The sequence below is a fragment of the Anarhichas minor genome, unplaced genomic scaffold (assembly GCF_050575085.1).
Source record: "Anarhichas minor isolate MPS153535 unplaced genomic scaffold, ASM5057508v1 ptg000007l, whole genome shotgun sequence".
NCBI lineage: Eukaryota > Metazoa > Chordata > Actinopteri > Perciformes > Anarhichadidae > Anarhichas > Anarhichas minor.
In genome coordinates, this window is record NW_027466453.1 from 8,035,535 (window position 1) to 8,053,125 (window position 17,591).

At 44.3% G+C, this 17,591-nt stretch overlaps 36 non-coding genes across 36 annotated transcripts; all 36 read right to left on the minus strand.

The window, feature by feature from the left end:
* Nucleotides 1-391: 391 nt before the first annotated feature.
* trnal-caa (transfer RNA leucine (anticodon CAA)) lies at nt 392-502 on the minus strand. The gene is made up of 2 exons: nt 465-502; nt 392-437 (listed from the first exon to the last, which is right to left on the minus strand). It is a non-coding gene; the product is annotated as a tRNA-Leu (tRNA).
* Nucleotides 503-758: 256 nt separating this feature from the next.
* On the minus strand, nt 759-831 carry trnak-cuu (transfer RNA lysine (anticodon CUU)). Its single transcript has one exon. It is a non-coding gene; the product is annotated as a tRNA-Lys (tRNA).
* A 425-nt stretch (nt 832-1,256) lies between these two features.
* Nucleotides 1,257-1,367, minus strand: trnal-caa (transfer RNA leucine (anticodon CAA)). Its single transcript has 2 exons — nt 1,330-1,367; nt 1,257-1,302 (listed from the first exon to the last, which is right to left on the minus strand). It is a non-coding gene; the product is annotated as a tRNA-Leu (tRNA).
* Nucleotides 1,368-2,121: 754 nt separating this feature from the next.
* Nucleotides 2,122-2,232, minus strand: trnal-caa (transfer RNA leucine (anticodon CAA)). Its single transcript has 2 exons — nt 2,195-2,232; nt 2,122-2,167 (listed from the first exon to the last, which is right to left on the minus strand). It is a non-coding gene; the product is annotated as a tRNA-Leu (tRNA).
* Nucleotides 2,233-2,488: 256 nt separating this feature from the next.
* On the minus strand, nt 2,489-2,561 carry trnak-cuu (transfer RNA lysine (anticodon CUU)). Its single transcript has one exon. It is a non-coding gene; the product is annotated as a tRNA-Lys (tRNA).
* Nucleotides 2,562-2,987: 426 nt separating this feature from the next.
* trnal-caa (transfer RNA leucine (anticodon CAA)) lies at nt 2,988-3,098 on the minus strand. The gene is made up of 2 exons: nt 3,061-3,098; nt 2,988-3,033 (listed from the first exon to the last, which is right to left on the minus strand). It is a non-coding gene; the product is annotated as a tRNA-Leu (tRNA).
* A 264-nt stretch (nt 3,099-3,362) lies between these two features.
* On the minus strand, nt 3,363-3,435 carry trnak-cuu (transfer RNA lysine (anticodon CUU)). Its single transcript has one exon. It is a non-coding gene; the product is annotated as a tRNA-Lys (tRNA).
* Nucleotides 3,436-3,861: 426 nt separating this feature from the next.
* On the minus strand, nt 3,862-3,972 carry trnal-caa (transfer RNA leucine (anticodon CAA)). Its single transcript has 2 exons — nt 3,935-3,972; nt 3,862-3,907 (listed from the first exon to the last, which is right to left on the minus strand). It is a non-coding gene; the product is annotated as a tRNA-Leu (tRNA).
* Nucleotides 3,973-4,233: 261 nt separating this feature from the next.
* Nucleotides 4,234-4,306, minus strand: trnak-cuu (transfer RNA lysine (anticodon CUU)). Its single transcript has one exon. It is a non-coding gene; the product is annotated as a tRNA-Lys (tRNA).
* A 426-nt stretch (nt 4,307-4,732) lies between these two features.
* On the minus strand, nt 4,733-4,843 carry trnal-caa (transfer RNA leucine (anticodon CAA)). The gene is made up of 2 exons: nt 4,806-4,843; nt 4,733-4,778 (listed from the first exon to the last, which is right to left on the minus strand). It is a non-coding gene; the product is annotated as a tRNA-Leu (tRNA).
* A 261-nt stretch (nt 4,844-5,104) lies between these two features.
* trnak-cuu (transfer RNA lysine (anticodon CUU)) lies at nt 5,105-5,177 on the minus strand. The gene has a single exon. It is a non-coding gene; the product is annotated as a tRNA-Lys (tRNA).
* A 426-nt stretch (nt 5,178-5,603) lies between these two features.
* trnal-caa (transfer RNA leucine (anticodon CAA)) lies at nt 5,604-5,714 on the minus strand. The gene is made up of 2 exons: nt 5,677-5,714; nt 5,604-5,649 (listed from the first exon to the last, which is right to left on the minus strand). It is a non-coding gene; the product is annotated as a tRNA-Leu (tRNA).
* Nucleotides 5,715-5,978: 264 nt separating this feature from the next.
* On the minus strand, nt 5,979-6,051 carry trnak-cuu (transfer RNA lysine (anticodon CUU)). Its single transcript has one exon. It is a non-coding gene; the product is annotated as a tRNA-Lys (tRNA).
* A 426-nt stretch (nt 6,052-6,477) lies between these two features.
* On the minus strand, nt 6,478-6,588 carry trnal-caa (transfer RNA leucine (anticodon CAA)). The gene is made up of 2 exons: nt 6,551-6,588; nt 6,478-6,523 (listed from the first exon to the last, which is right to left on the minus strand). It is a non-coding gene; the product is annotated as a tRNA-Leu (tRNA).
* A 755-nt stretch (nt 6,589-7,343) lies between these two features.
* trnal-caa (transfer RNA leucine (anticodon CAA)) lies at nt 7,344-7,454 on the minus strand. The gene is made up of 2 exons: nt 7,417-7,454; nt 7,344-7,389 (listed from the first exon to the last, which is right to left on the minus strand). It is a non-coding gene; the product is annotated as a tRNA-Leu (tRNA).
* Nucleotides 7,455-7,715: 261 nt separating this feature from the next.
* On the minus strand, nt 7,716-7,788 carry trnak-cuu (transfer RNA lysine (anticodon CUU)). Its single transcript has one exon. It is a non-coding gene; the product is annotated as a tRNA-Lys (tRNA).
* A 426-nt stretch (nt 7,789-8,214) lies between these two features.
* trnal-caa (transfer RNA leucine (anticodon CAA)) lies at nt 8,215-8,325 on the minus strand. The gene is made up of 2 exons: nt 8,288-8,325; nt 8,215-8,260 (listed from the first exon to the last, which is right to left on the minus strand). It is a non-coding gene; the product is annotated as a tRNA-Leu (tRNA).
* Nucleotides 8,326-8,581: 256 nt separating this feature from the next.
* On the minus strand, nt 8,582-8,654 carry trnak-cuu (transfer RNA lysine (anticodon CUU)). The gene has a single exon. It is a non-coding gene; the product is annotated as a tRNA-Lys (tRNA).
* Nucleotides 8,655-9,080: 426 nt separating this feature from the next.
* Nucleotides 9,081-9,191, minus strand: trnal-caa (transfer RNA leucine (anticodon CAA)). The gene is made up of 2 exons: nt 9,154-9,191; nt 9,081-9,126 (listed from the first exon to the last, which is right to left on the minus strand). It is a non-coding gene; the product is annotated as a tRNA-Leu (tRNA).
* A 256-nt stretch (nt 9,192-9,447) lies between these two features.
* trnak-cuu (transfer RNA lysine (anticodon CUU)) lies at nt 9,448-9,520 on the minus strand. Its single transcript has one exon. It is a non-coding gene; the product is annotated as a tRNA-Lys (tRNA).
* Nucleotides 9,521-9,946: 426 nt separating this feature from the next.
* On the minus strand, nt 9,947-10,057 carry trnal-caa (transfer RNA leucine (anticodon CAA)). Its single transcript has 2 exons — nt 10,020-10,057; nt 9,947-9,992 (listed from the first exon to the last, which is right to left on the minus strand). It is a non-coding gene; the product is annotated as a tRNA-Leu (tRNA).
* A 261-nt stretch (nt 10,058-10,318) lies between these two features.
* trnak-cuu (transfer RNA lysine (anticodon CUU)) lies at nt 10,319-10,391 on the minus strand. Its single transcript has one exon. It is a non-coding gene; the product is annotated as a tRNA-Lys (tRNA).
* Nucleotides 10,392-10,817: 426 nt separating this feature from the next.
* Nucleotides 10,818-10,928, minus strand: trnal-caa (transfer RNA leucine (anticodon CAA)). Its single transcript has 2 exons — nt 10,891-10,928; nt 10,818-10,863 (listed from the first exon to the last, which is right to left on the minus strand). It is a non-coding gene; the product is annotated as a tRNA-Leu (tRNA).
* Nucleotides 10,929-11,184: 256 nt separating this feature from the next.
* Nucleotides 11,185-11,257, minus strand: trnak-cuu (transfer RNA lysine (anticodon CUU)). Its single transcript has one exon. It is a non-coding gene; the product is annotated as a tRNA-Lys (tRNA).
* A 426-nt stretch (nt 11,258-11,683) lies between these two features.
* trnal-caa (transfer RNA leucine (anticodon CAA)) lies at nt 11,684-11,794 on the minus strand. The gene is made up of 2 exons: nt 11,757-11,794; nt 11,684-11,729 (listed from the first exon to the last, which is right to left on the minus strand). It is a non-coding gene; the product is annotated as a tRNA-Leu (tRNA).
* A 261-nt stretch (nt 11,795-12,055) lies between these two features.
* trnak-cuu (transfer RNA lysine (anticodon CUU)) lies at nt 12,056-12,128 on the minus strand. Its single transcript has one exon. It is a non-coding gene; the product is annotated as a tRNA-Lys (tRNA).
* A 426-nt stretch (nt 12,129-12,554) lies between these two features.
* trnal-caa (transfer RNA leucine (anticodon CAA)) lies at nt 12,555-12,665 on the minus strand. The gene is made up of 2 exons: nt 12,628-12,665; nt 12,555-12,600 (listed from the first exon to the last, which is right to left on the minus strand). It is a non-coding gene; the product is annotated as a tRNA-Leu (tRNA).
* Nucleotides 12,666-12,921: 256 nt separating this feature from the next.
* Nucleotides 12,922-12,994, minus strand: trnak-cuu (transfer RNA lysine (anticodon CUU)). Its single transcript has one exon. It is a non-coding gene; the product is annotated as a tRNA-Lys (tRNA).
* Nucleotides 12,995-13,420: 426 nt separating this feature from the next.
* trnal-caa (transfer RNA leucine (anticodon CAA)) lies at nt 13,421-13,531 on the minus strand. Its single transcript has 2 exons — nt 13,494-13,531; nt 13,421-13,466 (listed from the first exon to the last, which is right to left on the minus strand). It is a non-coding gene; the product is annotated as a tRNA-Leu (tRNA).
* Nucleotides 13,532-14,294: 763 nt separating this feature from the next.
* On the minus strand, nt 14,295-14,405 carry trnal-caa (transfer RNA leucine (anticodon CAA)). The gene is made up of 2 exons: nt 14,368-14,405; nt 14,295-14,340 (listed from the first exon to the last, which is right to left on the minus strand). It is a non-coding gene; the product is annotated as a tRNA-Leu (tRNA).
* Nucleotides 14,406-14,658: 253 nt separating this feature from the next.
* On the minus strand, nt 14,659-14,731 carry trnak-cuu (transfer RNA lysine (anticodon CUU)). Its single transcript has one exon. It is a non-coding gene; the product is annotated as a tRNA-Lys (tRNA).
* A 426-nt stretch (nt 14,732-15,157) lies between these two features.
* On the minus strand, nt 15,158-15,268 carry trnal-caa (transfer RNA leucine (anticodon CAA)). Its single transcript has 2 exons — nt 15,231-15,268; nt 15,158-15,203 (listed from the first exon to the last, which is right to left on the minus strand). It is a non-coding gene; the product is annotated as a tRNA-Leu (tRNA).
* A 256-nt stretch (nt 15,269-15,524) lies between these two features.
* trnak-cuu (transfer RNA lysine (anticodon CUU)) lies at nt 15,525-15,597 on the minus strand. Its single transcript has one exon. It is a non-coding gene; the product is annotated as a tRNA-Lys (tRNA).
* Nucleotides 15,598-16,022: 425 nt separating this feature from the next.
* trnal-caa (transfer RNA leucine (anticodon CAA)) lies at nt 16,023-16,133 on the minus strand. Its single transcript has 2 exons — nt 16,096-16,133; nt 16,023-16,068 (listed from the first exon to the last, which is right to left on the minus strand). It is a non-coding gene; the product is annotated as a tRNA-Leu (tRNA).
* A 754-nt stretch (nt 16,134-16,887) lies between these two features.
* Nucleotides 16,888-16,998, minus strand: trnal-caa (transfer RNA leucine (anticodon CAA)). The gene is made up of 2 exons: nt 16,961-16,998; nt 16,888-16,933 (listed from the first exon to the last, which is right to left on the minus strand). It is a non-coding gene; the product is annotated as a tRNA-Leu (tRNA).
* A 256-nt stretch (nt 16,999-17,254) lies between these two features.
* trnak-cuu (transfer RNA lysine (anticodon CUU)) lies at nt 17,255-17,327 on the minus strand. Its single transcript has one exon. It is a non-coding gene; the product is annotated as a tRNA-Lys (tRNA).
* Nucleotides 17,328-17,591: the final 264 nt, after the last annotated feature.

A 17,591-nucleotide genomic window follows, 5' to 3' on the forward strand; every position in this document is an offset into this window, starting at 1 on the left:
CCACCTTGGGTGATAGTCTTTTGTACTGTGGACTACTGTTCTCAGGGGTGGCCTTCAGTCCTGTAACACACACCTCCGCCAACCCATCCCCCACTGTTGACATCAGTGGTCTGGGAGGATGCTGATTGTCGGCTTGATTCTAACACCAACTCCAGCTGGATTTACATTGACATTCTGTGTAACTTCTAGCAAAGTGAAATACATCTTTTGAACTGACAACTAAATCCATGTTGCACACCTTACAGCAATTTGGTTTTCTATGTTCTCATGATTTCATTCAGTCAAAATGGTACCTGTAGATATTCAAGGAACACTTTGTTTTCAACAGAAACTACAGCAGAGATATCTGTTTTGCCAAACTACAAGGATGAAACTTGCAGGTAAAAGAATCTGTCAGAAGTGGGGTTTGAACCCACGCCTCCATTTGGAGACCAGAAGTCTCTTTGCTGAGTAAGGAGTGAACCCTTGAGTCTGGCGCCTTAGACCACTCGGCCATCCTGACAGGTGAAACCCAAATTGTGCCTGGGGTTCACGAGTTACATCTAAATAGACATCATGGGTTGCCTCTATCGCAAGGTTCTGCTCTATTCGGCGTAACGAAAATGTCGTTGTCTCATGAATTTGATTTGAAGTTAGTTCATAAATGAAATTTGGAATGGCTTTAATTTTTAAATGCTACATCAGAATGTCCTGTAACACACCCAAGTATAGCTAGGGTAAACACCTACAAATTCATCCCAGGTTAAGCCCTAGTCTGAAACCCAACGTGGGGCTCGAACCCACGACCCTGAGATTAAGAGTCTCATGCTCTGCCGTCTGAGCTAGCCGGGCCTGGTACATCAAACAAAAGGTTGAGAGTTCGAATCCCACCTTGGGTGATTGTCTTTTGTACTGTGGACTACTGTTCTCAGGGGTGGCCTTCAGTCCTGTAACACACACCTCCACCAACCCATCCCCCACTGTTGACATCAGTGGTCTGGGAGGATGCTGATTGTCGGCTTGATTCTAACACCAACTCCAGCTGGATTTACATTGACATTCTGTGTAACTTCTAGCAAAGTGAATACATCTTTTGAACTGACAACTAAATCCATGTTGCACACCTTACAGCAATTTGGTTTTCTATGTTCTCATGATTTCATTCAGTCAAAATGGTACCTGTAGATATTCAAGGAAAACTTTGTTTTCAACAGAAACTACAGCAGAGATATCTGTTTTGCCAAACTACAAGGATGAAACTTGCAGGTAAAATAATCTGTCAGAAGTGGGGTTTGAACCCACGCCTCCATTTGGAGACCAGAAGTCTCTTTGCTGAGTAAGGAGTGAACCCTTGAGTCTGGCGCCTTAGACCACTCGGCCATCCTGACAGGTGAAACCCAAATTGTGCCTGGGGTTCACGAGTTACATCTAAATAGACATCATGGGTTGCCTCTATCGCAAGGTTCTGCTCTATTCGGCGTAACGAAAATGTCGTTGTCTCATGAATTTGATTTGAAGTTAGTTCATGAATGAAATTTGGAATGGCTTTAATTTTTAAATGCTACATCAGAATGTCCTGTAACACACCCAAGTATAGCTAGGGTAAACACCTACAAATTCATCCCAGGTTAAGCCCTAGTCTCAAACACAACGTGGGGCTCGAACCCACGACCCTGAGATTAAGAGTCTCATGCTCTGCCGTCTGAGCTAGCCGGGCCTGGTACATCAAACAAAAGGTTGAGAGTTCGAATCCCACCTTGGGTGATTGTCTTTTGTACTGTGGACTACTGTTCTCAGGGGTGGCCTTCAGTCCTGTAACACACACCTCCACCAACCCATCCCCCACTGTTGACATCAGTGGTCTGGGAGGATGCTGATTGTCGGCTTGATTCTAACACCAACTCCAGCTGGATTTACATTGACATTCTGTGTAACTTCTAGCAAAGTGAATACATCTTTTGAACTGACAACTAAATCCATGTTGCACACCTTACAGCAATTTGGTTTTCTATGTTCTCATGATTTCATTCAGTCAAAATGGTACCTGTAGATGTTCAAGGAAAACTTTGTTTTCAACAGAAACTACAGCAGAGATATCTGTTTTGCCAAACTACAAGGATGAAACTTGCAGGTAAAATAATCTGTCAGAAGTGGGGTTTGAACCCACGCCTCCATTTGGAGACCAGAAGTCTCTTTGCTGAGTAAGGAGTGAACCCTTGAGTCTGGCGCCTTAGACCACTCGGCCATCCTGACAGGTGAAACCCAAATTGTGCCTGGGGTTCACGAGTTACATCTAAATAGACATCATGGGTTGCCTCTATCGCAAGGTTCTGCTCTATTCGGCGTAACGAAAATGTCGTTGTCTCATGAATTTGATTTGAAGTTAGTTCATGAATGAAATTTGGAATGGCTTTAATTTTTAAATGCTACATCAGAATGTCCTGTAACACACCCAAGTATAGCTAGGGTAAACGCCTACAAATTCATCCCAGGTTAAGCCCTAGTCTGAAACCCAACGTGGGGCTCGAACCCACGACCCTGAGATTAAGAGTCTCATGCTCTGCCGTCTGAGCTAGCCGGGCCTGGTACATCAAACAAAAGGTTGAGAGTTCGAATCCCACCTTGGGTGGTAGTCTTTTGTACTGTGAACGACTGTTCTCAAGAGTGGCCTTCAGTCCTGTAACACACACCTCCGCCAACCCATCCCCCACTGTTGACATCAGTGGTCTGGGAGGATGCTGATTGTCGGCTTGATTCTAACACCAACTCCAGCTGGATTTACATTGACATCCTGTGTAACTTCTAGCAAAGTGAAATACATCTTTTGAACTGACAACTAAATCCATGTTGCACACCTAACAGCAATTTGGTTTTCTATGTTCTCATGATTTCATTCAGTCAAAATGGTACCTGTAGATATTCAAGGAAAACTTTGTTTTCAACAGAAACTACAGCAGAGATATCTGTTTTGCCAAACTACAAGGATGAAACTTGCAGGTAAAATAATCTGTCAGAAGTGGGGTTTGAACCCACGCCTCCATTTGGAGACCAGAAGTCTCTTTGCTGAGTAAGGAGTGAACCCTTGAGTCTGGCGCCTTAGACCACTCGGCCATCCTGACAGGTGAAACCCAAATTGTGCCTGGGGTTCACGAGTTACATCTAAATAGACATCATGGGTTGCCTCAATCGCAAGGTTCTGCTCTATTCGGCGTAACGAAAATGTCGTTGTCTCATGAATTTGATTTGAAGTTAGCTCATGAATGAGATTTGGAAGGGCTTTAATTTTAAAATGCTACATCAAAATGTCCTGTAACACACCCAAGTATAGCTAGGGTAAACGCCTACAAATTCATCCCAGGTTAAGCCCTAGTCTGAAACTCTGAAGCCCAACGTGGGGCTCGAACCCACGACCCTGAGATTAAGAGTCTCATGCTCTGCCGTCTGAGCTAGCCGGGCCTGGTACATCAAACAAAAGGTTGAGAGTTCGAATCCCACCTTGGGTGATAGTCTTTTGTACTGTGGACTACTGTTCTCAGGGGTGGCCTTCAGTCCTGTAACACACACCTCCGCCAACCCATCCCCCACTGTTGACATCAGTGGTCTGGGAGGATGCTGATTGTCGGCTTGATTCTAACACCAACTCCAGCTGGATTTACATTGACATTCTGTGTAACTTCTAGCAAAGTGAAATACATCTTTTGAACTGACAACTAAATCCATGTTGCACACCTTACAGCAATTTGGTTTTCTATGTTCTCATGATTTCATTCAGTCAAAATGGTACCTGTAGATATTCAAGGAACACTTTGTTTCCAACAGAAACTACAGCAGAGATATCTGTTTTGCCAAACTACAAGGATGAAACTTGCAGGTAAAATAATCTGTCAGCAGTGGGGTTTGAACCCACGCCTCCATTTGGAGACCAGAAGTCTCTTTGCTGAGTAAGGAGTGAACCCTTGAGTCTGGCGCCTTAGACCACTCGGCCATCCTGACAGGTGAAACCCAAATTGTGCCTGGGGTTCACGAGTTACATCTAAATAGACATCATGGGTTGCCTCTATCGCAAGGTTCTGCTCTATTCGGCGTAACGAAAATGTCGTCTCATGAATTTGATTTGAAGTTAGCTTATGAATGAGATTTGGAAGGTCTTTAATTTTAAAATACTACATCAGAATGTCCTGTAACACACCCAAGTATAGCTAGGGTAAACGCCTACAAATTCATCCCAGGTTAAGCCCTAGTCTGAAACTCTGAAGCCCAACGTGGGGCTCGAACCCACGACCCTGAGATTAAGAGTCTCATGCTCTGCCGTCTGAGCTAGCCGGGCCTGGTACATCAAACAAAAGGTTGAGAGTTCGAATCCCACCTTGGGTGATAGTCTTTTGTACTGTGGACTACTGTTCTCAGGGGTGGCCTTCAGTCCTGTAACACACACCTCCGCCAACCGATCCCCCACTGTTGACATCAGTGGTCTGGGAGGATGCTGATTGTCGGCTTGATTCTAACACCAACTCCAGCTGGATTTACATTGACATTCTGTGTAACTTCTAGCAAAGTGAAATACATCTTTTGAACTGACAACTAAATCCATGTTGCACACCTTACAGCAATTTGGTTTTCTATGTTCTCATGATTTCATTCAGTCAAAATGGTACCTGTAGATATTCAAGGAACACTTTGTTTTCAACAGAAACTACAGCAGAGATATCTGTTTTGCCAAACTACAAGGATGAAACTTGCAGGTAAAATAATCTGTCAGAAGTGGGGTTTGAACCCACGCCTCCATTTGGAGACCAGAAGTCTCTTTGCTGAGTAAGGAGTGAACCCTTGAGTCTGGCGCCTTAGACCACTCGGCCATCCTGACAGGTGAAACCCAAATTGTGCCTGGGGTTCACGAGTTACTTCTAAATAGACATCATGGGTTGCCTCTATCGCAAGGTTCTGCTCTATTCGGCGTAACGAAAATGTCGTCTCATGAATTTGATTTGAAGTTAGCTTATGAATGAGATTTGGAAGGTCTTTAATTTTAAAATACTACATCAGAATGTCCTGTAACACACCCAAGTATAGCTAGGGTAAACGCCTACAAATTCATCCCAGGTTAAGCCCTAGTCTGAAACTCTGAAGCCCAACGTGGGGCTCGAACCCACGACCCTGAGATTAAGAGTCTCATGCTCTGCCGTCTGAGCTAGCCGGGCCTGGTACATCAAACAAAAGGTTGAGAGTTCGAATCCCACCTTGGGTGATAGTCTTTTGTACTGTGGACTACTGTTCTCAGGGGTGGCCTTCAGTCCTGTAACACACACCTCCGCCAACCGATCCCCCACTGTTGACATCAGTGGTCTGGGAGGATGCTGATTGTCGGCTTGATTCTAACACCAACTCCAGCTGGATTTACATTGACATTCTGTGTAACTTCTAGCAAAGTGAAATACATCTTTTGAACTGACAACTAAATCCATGTTGCACACCTTACAGCAATTTGGTTTTCTATGTTCTCATGATTTCATTCAGTCAAAATGGTACCTGTAGATATTCAAGGAACACTTTGTTTTCAACAGAAACTACAGCAGAGATATCTGTTTTGCCAAACTACAAGGATGAAACTTGCAGGTAAAATAATCTGTCAGAAGTGGGGTTTGAACCCACGCCTCCATTTGGAGACCAGAAGTCTCTTTGCTGAGTTAGGAGTGAACCCTTGAGTCTGGCGCCTTAGACCACTCGGCCATCCTGACAGGTGAAACCCAAATTGTGCCTGGGGTTCACGAGTTACATCTAAATAGACATCATGGGTTGCCTCTATCGCAAGGTTCTGCTCTATTCGGCGTAACGAAAATGTCGTTGTCTCATGAATTTGATTTGAAGTTAGTTCATGAATGAAATTTGGAATGGCTTTAATTTTTAAATGCTACATCAGAATGTCCTGTAACACACCCAAGTATAGCTAGGGTAAACACCTACAAATTCATCCCAGGTTAAGCCCTAGTCTGAAACTCTGAAGCCCAACGTGGGGCTCGAACCCACGACCCTGAGATTAAGAGTCTCATGCTCTGCCGTCTGAGCTAGCCGGGCCTGGTACATCAAACAAAAGGTTGAGAGTTCGAATCCCACCTTGGGTGATAGTCTTTTGTACTGTGGACTACTGTTCTCAGGAGTGGCCTTCAGTCCTGTAACACACACCTCCGCCAACCCATCCCCCACTGTTGACATCAGTGGTCTGGGAGGATGCTGATTGTCGGCTTGATTCTAACACCAACTCCAGCTGGATTTACATTGACATTCTGTGTAACTTCTAGCAAAGTGAAATACATCTTTTGAACTGACAACTAAATCCATGTTGCACACCTTACAGCAATTTGGTTTTCTATGTTCTCATGATTTCATTCAGTCAAAATGGTACCTGTAGATATTCAAGGAACACTTTGTTTTCAACAGAAACTACAGCAGAGATATCTGTTTTGCCAAACTACAAGGATGAAACTTGCAGGTAAAATAATCTGTCAGAAGTGGGGTTTGAACCCACGCCTCCATTTGGAGACCAGAAGTCTCTTTGCTGAGTAAGGAGTGAACCCTTGAGTCTGGCGCCTTATACCACTCGGCCATCCTGACAGGTGAAACCCAAATTGTGCCTGGGGTTCACGAGTTACATCTAAATAGACATCATGGGTTGCCTCTATCGCAAGGTTCTGCTCTATTCGGCGTAACGAAAATGTCGTTGTCTCATGAATTTGATTTGAAGTTAGTTCATGAATGAAATTTGGAATGGCTTTAATTTTTAAATGCTACATCAGAATGTCCTGTAACACACCCAAGTATAGCTAGGGTAAACACCTACAAATTCATCCCAGGTTAAGCCCTAGTCTCAAACACAACGTGGGGCTCGAACCCACGACCCTGAGATTAAGAGTCTCATTCTCTGCCGTCTGAGCTAGCCGGGCCTGGTACATCAAACAAAAGGTTGAGAGTTCGAATCCCACCTTGGGTGATAGTCTTTTGTACTGTGGACTACTGTTCTCAGGGGTGGCCTTCAGTCCTGTAACACACACCTCCACCAACCCATCCCCCACTGTTGACATCAGTGGTCTGGGAGGATGCTGATTGTCGGCTTGATTCTAACACCAACTCCAGCTGGATTTACATTGACATTCTGTGTAACTTCTAGCAAAGTGAAATACATCTTTTGAACTGACAACTAAATCCATGTTGCACACCTTACAGCAATTTGGTTTTCTATGTTCTCATGATTTCATTCAGTCAAAATGGTACCTGTAGATATTCAAGGAAAACTTTGTTTTCAACAGAAACTACAGCAGAGATATCTGTTTTGCCAAACTACAAGGATGAAACTTGCAGGTAAAATAATCTGTCAGAAGTGGGGTTTGAACCCACGCCTCCATTTGGAGACCAGAAGTCTCTTTGCTGAGTAAGGAGTGAACCCTTGAGTCTGGCGCCTTAGACCACTCGGCCATCCTGACAGGTGAAACCCAAATTGTGCCTGGGGTTCACGAGTTACATCTAAATAGACATCATGGGTTGCCTCTATCGCAAGGTTCTGCTCTATTCGGCGTAACGAAAATGTCGTCTCATGAATTTGATTTGAAGTTACCTTATGAATGAGATTTGGAAGGGCTTTAATTTTAAAATGCTACATCAGAATGTCCTGTAACACACCCAAGTATAGCTAGGGTAAACGCCTACAAATTCATCCCAGGTTAAGCCCTAGTCTGAAACTCTGAAGCCCAACGTGGGGCTCGAACCCACGACCCTGAGATTAAGAGTCTCATGCTCTGCCGTCTGAGCTAGCCGGGCCTGGTACATCAAACAAAAGGTTGAGAGTTCGAATCCCACCTTGGGTGATAGTCTTTTGTACTGTGGACTACTGTTCTCAGGGGTGGCCTTCAGTCCTGTAACACACACCTCTGCCAACCCATCCCCCACTGTTGACATCAGTGGTCTGGGAGGATGCTGATTGTCGGCTTGATTCTAACACCAACTCCAGCTGGATTTACATTGACATTCTGTGTAACTTCTAGCAAAGTGAAATACATCTTTTGAACTGACAACTAAATCCATGTTGCACACCTTACAGCAATTTGGTTTTCTATGTTCTCATGATTTCATTCAGTCAAAATGGTACCTGTAGATATTCAAGGAACACTTTGTTTTCAACAGAAACTACAGCAGAGATATCTGTTTTGCCAAACTACAAGGATGAAACTTGCAGGTAAAATAATCTGTCAGAAGTGGGGTTTGAACCCACGCCTCCATTTGGAGACCAGAAGTCTCTTTGCTGAGTAAGGAGTGAACCCTTGAGTCTGGCGCCTTAGACCACTCGGCCATCCTGACAGGTGAAACCCAAATTGTGCCTGGGGTTCACGAGTTACATCTAAATAGACATCATGGGTTGCCTCTATCGCAAGGTTCTGCTCTATTCGGCGTAACGAAAATGTCGTTGTCTCATGAATTTGATTTGAAGTTAGTTCATGAATGAAATTTGGAATGGCTTTAATTTTTAAATGCTACATCAGAATGTCCTGTAACACACCCAAGTATAGCTAGGGTAAACACCTACAAATTCATCCCAGGTTAAGCACTAGTCTGAAACCCAACGTGGGGCTCGAACCCACGACCCTGAGATTAAGAGTCTCATGCTCTGCCGTCTGAGCTAGCCGGGCCTGGTACATCAAACAAAAGGTTGAGAGTTCGAATCCCACCTTGGGTGATAGTCTTTTGTACTGTGGACTACTGTTCTCAGGGGTGGCCTTCAGTCCTGTAACACACACCTCCGCCAACCCATCCCCCACTGTTGACATCAGTGGTCTGGGAGGATGCTGATTGTCGGCTTCATTCTAACACCAACTCCAGCTGGATTTACATTGACATTCTGTGTAACTTCTAGCAAAGTGAAATACATCTTTTGAACTGACAACTAAATCCATGTTGCACACCTTACAGCAATTTGGTTTTCTATGTTCTCATGATTTCATTCAGTCAAAATGGTACCTGTAGATATTCAAGGAACACTTTGTTTTCAACAGAAACTACAGCAGAGATATCTGTTTTGCCAAACTACAAGGATGAAACTTGCAGGTAAAATAATCTGTCAGAAGTGGGGTTTGAACCCACGCCTCCATTTGGAGACCAGAAGTCTCTTTGCTGAGTAAGGAGTGAACCCTTGAGTCTGGCGCCTTAGACCACTCGGCCATCCTGACAGGTGAAACCCAAATTGTGCCTGGGGTTCACGAGTTACATCTAAATAGACATCATGGGTTGCCTCTATCGCAAGGTTCTGCTCTATTCGGCGTAACGAAAATGTCGTTGTCTCATGAATTTGATTTGAAGTTAGTTCATGAATGAAATTTGGAATGGCTTTAATTTTTAAATGCTACATCAGAATGTCCTGTAACACACCCAAGTATAGCTAGGGTAAACACCTACAAATTCATCCCAGGTTAAGCCCTAGTCTCAAACCCAACGTGGGGCTCGAACCCACGACCCTGAGATTAAGAGTCTCATGCTCTGCCGTCTGAGCTAGCCGGGCCTGGTACATCAAACAAAAGGTTGAGAGTTCGAATCCCACCTTGGGTGATAGTCTTTTGTACTGTGGACTACTGTTCTCAGGGGTGGCCTTCAGTCCTGTAACACACACCTCTGCCAACCCATCCCCCACTGTTGACATCAGTGGTCTGGGAGGATGCTGATTGTCGGCTTGATTCTAACACCAACTCCAGCTGGATTTACATTGACATTCTGTGTAACTTCTAGCAAAGTGAAATACATCTTTTGAACTGACAACTAAATCCATGTTGCACACCTTACAGCAATTTGGTTTTCTATGTTCTCATGATTTCATTCAGTCAAAATGGTACCTGTAGATATTCAAGGAAAACTTTGTTTTCAACAGAAACTACAGCAGAGATATCTGTTTTGCCAAACTACAAGGATGAAACTTGCAGGTAAAATAATCTGTCAGAAGTGGGGTTTGAACCCACGCCTCCATTTGGAGACCAGAAGTCTCTTTGCTGAGTAAGGAGTGAACCCTTGAGTCTGGCGCCTTAGACCACTCGGCCATCCTGACAGGTGAAACCCAAATTGTGCCTGGGGTTCACGAGTTACATCTAAATAGACATCATGGGTTGCCTCTATCGCAAGGTTCTGCTCTATTCGGCGTAACGAAAATGTCGTCTCATGAATTTGATTTGAAGTTAGCTCATGAATGAGATTTGGAAGGGCTTTAATTTTAAAATGCTACATCAGAATGTCCTGTAACACACCCAAGTATAGCTAGGGTAAACGCCTACAAATTCATCCCAGGTTAAGCCCTAGTCTAAAACTCTGAAGCCCAACGTGGGGCTCGAACCCACGACCCTGAGATTAAGAGTCTCATGCTCTGCCGTCTGAGCTAGCCGGGCCTGGTACATCAAACAAAAGGTTGAGAGTTCGAATCCCACCTTGGGTGATAGTCTTTTGTACTGTGGACTACTGTTCTCAGGGGTGGCCTTCAGTCCTGTAACACACACCTCTGCCAACCCATCCCCCACTGTTGACATCAGTGGTCTGGGAGGATGCTGATTGTCGGCTTGATTCTAACACCAACTCCAGCTGGATTTACATTGACATTCTGTGTAACTTCTAGCAAAGTGAAATACATCTTTTGAACTGACAACTAAATCCATGTTGCACACCTTACAGCAATTTGGTTTTCTATGTTCTCATGATTTCATTCAGTCAAAATGGTACCTGTAGATATTCAAGGAACACTTTGTTTTCAACAGAAACTACAGCAGAGATATCTGTTTTGCCAAACTACAAGGATGAAACTTGCAGGTAAAATAATCTGTCAGAAGTGGGGTTTGAACCCACGCCTCCATTTGGAGACCAGAAGTCTCTTTGCTGAGTAAGGAGTGAACCCTTGAGTCTGGCGCCTTAGACCACTCGGCCATCCTGACAGGTGAAACCCAAATTGTGCCTGGGTTTCACGAGTTACATCTAAATAGACATCATGGGTTGCCTCTATCGCAAGGTTCTGCTCTATTCGGCGTAACGAAAATGTCGTTGTCTCATGAATTTGATTTGAAGTTAGTTCATGAATGAAATTTGGAATGGCTTTAATTTTTAAATGCTACATCAGAATGTCCTGTAACACACCCAAGTATAGCTAGGGTAAACACCTACAAATTCATCCCAGGTTAAGCCCTAGTCTGAAACCCAACGTGGGGCTCGAACCCACGACCCTGAGATTAAGAGTCTCATGCTCTGCCGTCTGAGCTAGCCGGGCCTGGTACATCAAACAAAAGGTTGAGAGTTCGAATCCCACCTTGGGTGATAGTCTTTTGTACTGTGGACTACTGTTCTCAGGGGTGGCCTTCAGTCCTGTAACACACACCTCCGCCAACCCATCCCCCACTGTTGACATCAGTGGTCTGGGAGGATGCTGATTGTCGGCTTGATTCTAACACCAACTCCAGCTGGATTTACATTGACATTCTGTGTAACTTCTAGCAAAGTGAAATACATCTTTTGAACTGACAACTAAATCCATGTTGCACACCTTACAGCAATTTGGTTTTCTATGTTCTCATGATTTCATTCAGTCAAAATGGTACCTGTAGATATTCAAGGAACACTTTGTTTTCAACAGAAACTACAGCAGAGATATCTGTTTTGCCAAACTACAAGGATGAAACTTGCAGGTAAAATAATCTGTCAGAAGTGGGGTTTGAACCCACGCCTCCATTTGGAGACCAGAAGTCTCTTTGCTGAGTAAGGAGTGAACCCTTGAGTCTGGCGCCTTAGACCACTCGGCCATCCTGACAGGTGAAACCCAAATTGTGCCTGGGGTTCACGAGTTACATCTAAATAGACATCATGGGTTGCCTCTATCGCAAGGTTCTGCTCTATTCGGCGTAACGAAAATGTCGTCTCATGAATTTGATTTGAAGTTAGCTTATGAATGAGATTTGGAAGGGCTTTAATTTTAAAATGCTACATCAGAATGTCCTGTAACACACCCAAGTATAGCTAGGGTAAACGCCTACAAATTCATCCCAGGTTAAGCCCTAGTCTGAAACTCTGAAGCCCAACGTGGGGCTCGAACCCACGACCCTGAGATTAAGAGTCTCATGCTCTGCCGTCTGAGCTAGCCGGGCCTGGTACATCAAACAAAAGGTTGAGAGTTCGAATCCCACCTTGGGTGATAGTCTTTTGTACTGTGGACTACTGTTCTCAGGGGTGGCCTTCAGTCCTGTAACACACACCTCCGCCAACCCATCCCCCACTGTTGACATCAGTGGTCTGGGAGGATGCTGATTGTCGGCTTGATTCTAACACTAACTCCAGCTGGATTTACATTGACATTCTGTGTAACTTCTAGCAAAGTGAAATACATCTTTTGAACTGACAACTAAATCCATGTTGCACACCTTACAGCAATTTGGTTTTCTATGTTCTCATGATTTCATTCAGTCAAAATGGTACCTGTAGATATTCAAGGAACACTTTGTTTTCAACAGAAACTACAGCAGAGATATCTGTTTTGCCAAACTACAAGGATGAAACTTGCAGGTAAAATAATCTGTCAGAAGTGGGGTTTGAACCCACGCCTCCATTTGGAGACCAGAAGTCTCTTTGCTGAGTAAGGAGTGAACCCTTGAGTCTGGCGCCTTAGACCACTCGGCCATCCTGACAGGTGAAACCCAAATTGTGCCTGGGGTTCACGAGTTACATCTAAATAGACATCATGGGTTGCCTCTATCGCAAGGTTCTGCTCTATTCGGCGTAACGAAAATGTCGTTGTCTCATGAATTTGATTTGAAGTTAGTTCATGAATGAAATTTGGAATGGCTTTAATTTTTAAATGCTACATCAGAATGTCCTGTAACACACCCAAGTATAGCTAGGGTAAACACCTACAAATTCATCCCAGGTTAAGCCCTAGTCTGAAACCCAACGTGGGGCTCGAACCCACGACCCTGAGATTAAGAGTCTCATGCTCTGCCGTCTGAGCTAGCCGGGCCTGGTACATCAAGCAAAAGGTTGAGAGTTCGAATCCCACCTTGGGTGATAGTCTTTTGTACTGTGGACTACTGTTCTCAGGGGTGGCCTTCAGTCCTGTAACACACACCTCCACCAACCCATCCCCCACTGTTGACATCAGTGGTCTGGGAGGATGCTGATTGTCGGCTTGATTCTAACACCAACTCCAGCTGGATTTACATTGACATTCTGTGTAACTTCTAGCAAAGTGAAATACATCTTTTGAACTGACAACTAAATCCATGTTGCACACCTTACAGCAATTTGGTTTTCTATGTTCTCATGATTTCATTCAGTCAAAATGGTACCTGTAGATATTCAAGGAACACTTTGTTTTCAACAGAAACTACAGCAGAGATATCTGTTTTGCCAAACTACAAGAATGAAAATTGCAGGTAAAATAATCTGTCAGAAGTGGGGTTTGAACCCACGCCTCCATTTGGAGACCAGAAGTCTCTTTGCTGAGTAAGGAGTGAACCCTTGAGTCTGGCGCCTTAGACCACTCGGCCATCCTGACAGGTGAAACCCAAATTGTGCCTGGGGTTCACGAGTTCAATCTAATTAGACATCATGGGTTGCCTCGATCGCAAGGTTCTGCTCTATTCGGCGTAACGAAAATGTCGTTGTCTCATGAATTTGATTTGAAGTTAGCTCATGAATGAGATTTGGAAGGGCTTTAATTTTAAAATGCTACATCAAAATGTCCTGTAACACACCCAAGTATAGCTAGGGTAAACGCCTACAAATTCATTCCAGGTTAAGCCCTAGTCTGAAACTCTGAAGCCCAACGTGGGGCTCGAACCCACGACCCTGAGATTAAGAGTCTCATGCTCTGCGGTCTGAGCTAGCCGGGCCTGGTACATTAAACAAAAGGTTGAGAGTTCGAATCCCACCTTGGGTGATAGTCTTTTGTACTGTGGACTACTGTTCTCAGGGGTGGCCTTCAGTCCTGTAACACACACCTCCGCCAACCCATCCCCCACTGTTGACATCAGTGGTCTGGGAGGATGCTGATTGTTGGCTTGATTCTAACACCAACTCCAGCTGGATTTACATTGACATTCTGTGTAACTTCTAGCAAAGTGAAATACATCTTTTGAACTGACAACTAAATCCATGTTGCACACCTTACAGCAATTTGGTTTTCTATGTTCTCATGATTTCATTCAGTCAAAATGGTACCTGTAGATATTCAAGGAACACTTTGTTTTCAACAGAAACTACAGCAGAGATATCTGTTTTGCCAAACTACAAGGATGAAACTTGCAGGTAAAAGAATCTGTCAGAAGTGGGGTTTGAACCGACACCTCCATTTGGAGACCAGAAGTCTCTTTGCTGAGTAAGGAGTGAACCCTTGAGTCTGGCGCCTTAGACCACTCGGCCATCCTGACAGGTGAAACCCAAATTGTGCCTGGGGTTCACGAGTTACATCTAAATAGACATCATGGGTTGCCTCTATCGCAAGGTTCTGCTCTATTCGGCGTAACGAAAATGTCGTCTCATGAATTTGATTTGAAGTTAGCTCATGAATGAGATTTGGAAGGGCTTTAATTTTAAAATGCTACATCAGAATGTCCTGTAACACACCCAAGTATAGCTAGGGTAAACGCCTACAAATTCATCCCAGGTTAAGCCCTAGTCTGAAACCCAACGTGGGGCTCGAACCCACGACCCTGAGATTAAGAGTCTCATGCTCTGCCGTCTGAGCTAGCCGGGCCTGGTACATCAAACATAAGGTTGAGAGTTCGAATCCCACCTTGGGTGATAGTCTTTTGTACTGTGGACTACTGTTCTCAGGGGTGGCCTTCAGTCCTGTAACACACACCTCCGCCAACCCATCCCCCACTGTTGACATCAGTGGTCTGGGAGGATGCTGATTGTCGGCTTGATTCTAACACCAACTCCAGCTGGATTTACATTGACATTCTGTGTAACTTCTAGCAAAGTGAAATACATCTTTTGAACTGACAACTAAATCCATGTTGCACACCTTACAGCAATTTGGTTTTCTATGTTCTCATGATTTCATTCAGTCAAAATGGTACCTGTAGATATTCAAGGAACACTTTGTTTTCAACAGAAACTACAGCAGAGATATCTGTTTTGCCAAACTACAAGGATGAAACTTGCAGGTAAAAGAATCTGTCAGAAGTGGGGTTTGAACCCACGCCTCCATTTGGAGACCAGAAGTCTCTTTGCTGAGTAAGGAGTGAACCCTTGAGTCTGGCGCCTTAGACCACTCGGCCATCCTGACAGGTGAAACCCAAATTGTGCCTGGGGTTCACGAGTTACATCTAAATAGACATCATGGGTTGCCTCTATCGCAAGGTTCTGCTCTATTCGGCGTAACGAAAATGTCGTTGTCTCATGAATTTGATTTGAAGTTAGTTCATAAATGAAATTTGGAATGGCTTTAATTTTTAAATGCTACATCAGAATGTCCTGTAACACACCCAAGTATAGCTAGGGTAAACACCTACAAATTCATCCCAGGTTAAGCCCTAGTCTGAAACCCAACGTGGGGCTCGAACCCACGACCCTGAGATTAAGAGTCTCATGCTCTGCCGTCTGAGCTAGCCGGGCCTGGTACATCAAACAAAAGGTTGAGAGTTCGAATCCCACCTTGGGTGATTGTCTTTTGTACTGTGGACTACTGTTCTCAGGGGTGGCCTTCAGTCCTGTAACACACACCTCCACCAACCCATCCCCCACTGTTGACATCAGTGGTCTGGGAGGATGCTGATTGTCGGCTTGATTCTAACACCAACTCCAGCTGGATTTACATTGACATTCTGTGTAACTTCTAGCAAAGTGAATACATCTTTTGAACTGACAACTAAATCCATGTTGCACACCTTACAGCAATTTGGTTTTCTATGTTCTCATGATTTCATTCAGTCAAAATGGTACCTGTAGATATTCAAGGAAAACTTTGTTTTCAACAGAAACTACAGCAGAGATATCTGTTTTGCCAAACTACAAGGATGAAACTTGCAGGTAAAATAATCTGTCAGAAGTGGGGTTTGAACCCACGCCTCCATTTGGAGACCAGAAGTCTCTTTGCTGAGTAAGGAGTGAACCCTTGAGTCTGGCGCCTTAGACCACTCGGCCATCCTGACAGGTGAAACCCAAATTGTGCCTGGGGTTCACGAGTTACATCTAAATAGACATCATGGGTTGCCTCTATCGCAAGGTTCTGCTCTATTCGGCGTAACGAAAATGTCGTTGTCTCATGAATTTGATTTGAAGTTAGTTCATGAATGAAATTTGGAATGGCTTTAATTTTTAAATGCTACATCAGAATGTCCTGTAACACACCCAAGTATAGCTAGGGTAAACACCTACAAATTCATCCCAGGTTAAGCCCTAGTCTCAAACACAACGTGGGGCTCGAACCCACGACCCTGAGATTAAGAGTCTCATGCTCTGCCGTCTGAGCTAGCCGGGCCTGGTACATCAAACAAAAGGTTGAGAGTTCGAATCCCACCTTGGGTGATTGTCTTTTGTACTGTGGACTACTGTTCTCAGGGGTGGCCTTCAGTCCTGTAACACACACCTCCACCAACCCATCCCCCACTGTTGACATCAGTGGTCTGGGAGGATGCTGATTGTCGGCTTGATTCTAACACCAACTCCAGCTGGATTTACATTGACATTCTGTGTAACTTCTAGCAAAGTGAATACATCTTTTGAACTGACAACTAAATCCATGTTGCACACCTTACAGCAATTTGGTTTTCTATGTTCTCATGATTTCATTCAGTCAAAATGGTACCTGTAGATGTTCAAGGAAAACTTTGTTTTCAACAGAAACTACAGCAGAGATATCTGTTTTGCCAAACTACAAGGATGAAACTTGCAGGTAAAATAATCTGTCAGAAGTGGGGTTTGAACCCACGCCTCCATTTGGAGACCAGAAGTCTCTTTGCTGAGTAAGGAGTGAACCCTTGAGTCTGGCGCCTTAGACCACTCGGCCATCCTGACAGGTGAAACCCAAATTGTGCCTGGGGTTCACGAGTTACATCTAAATAGACATCATGGGTTGCCTCTATCGCAAGGTTCTGCTCTATTCGGCGTAACGAAAATGTCGTTGTCTCATGAATTTGATTTGAAGTTAGTTCATGAATGAAATTTGGAATGGCTTTAATTTTTAAATGCTACATCAGAATGTCCTGTAACACACCCAAGTATAGCTAGGGTAAACGCCTACAAATTCATCCCAGGTTAAGCCCTAGTCTGAAACCCAACGTGGGGCTCGAACCCACGACCCTGAGATTAAGAGTCTCATGCTCTGCCGTCTGAGCTAGCCGGGCCTGGTACATCAAACAAAAGGTTGAGAGTTCGAATCCCACCTTGGGTGGTAGTCTTTTGTACTGTGAACGACTGTTCTCAAGAGTGGCCTTCAGTCCTGTAACACACACCTCCGCCAACCCATCCCCCACTGTTGACATCAGTGGTCTGGGAGGATGCTGATTGTCGGCTTGATTCTAACACCAACTCCAGCTGGATTTACATTGACATCCTGTGTAACTTCTAGCAAAGTGAAATACATCTTTTGAACTGACAACTAAATCCAT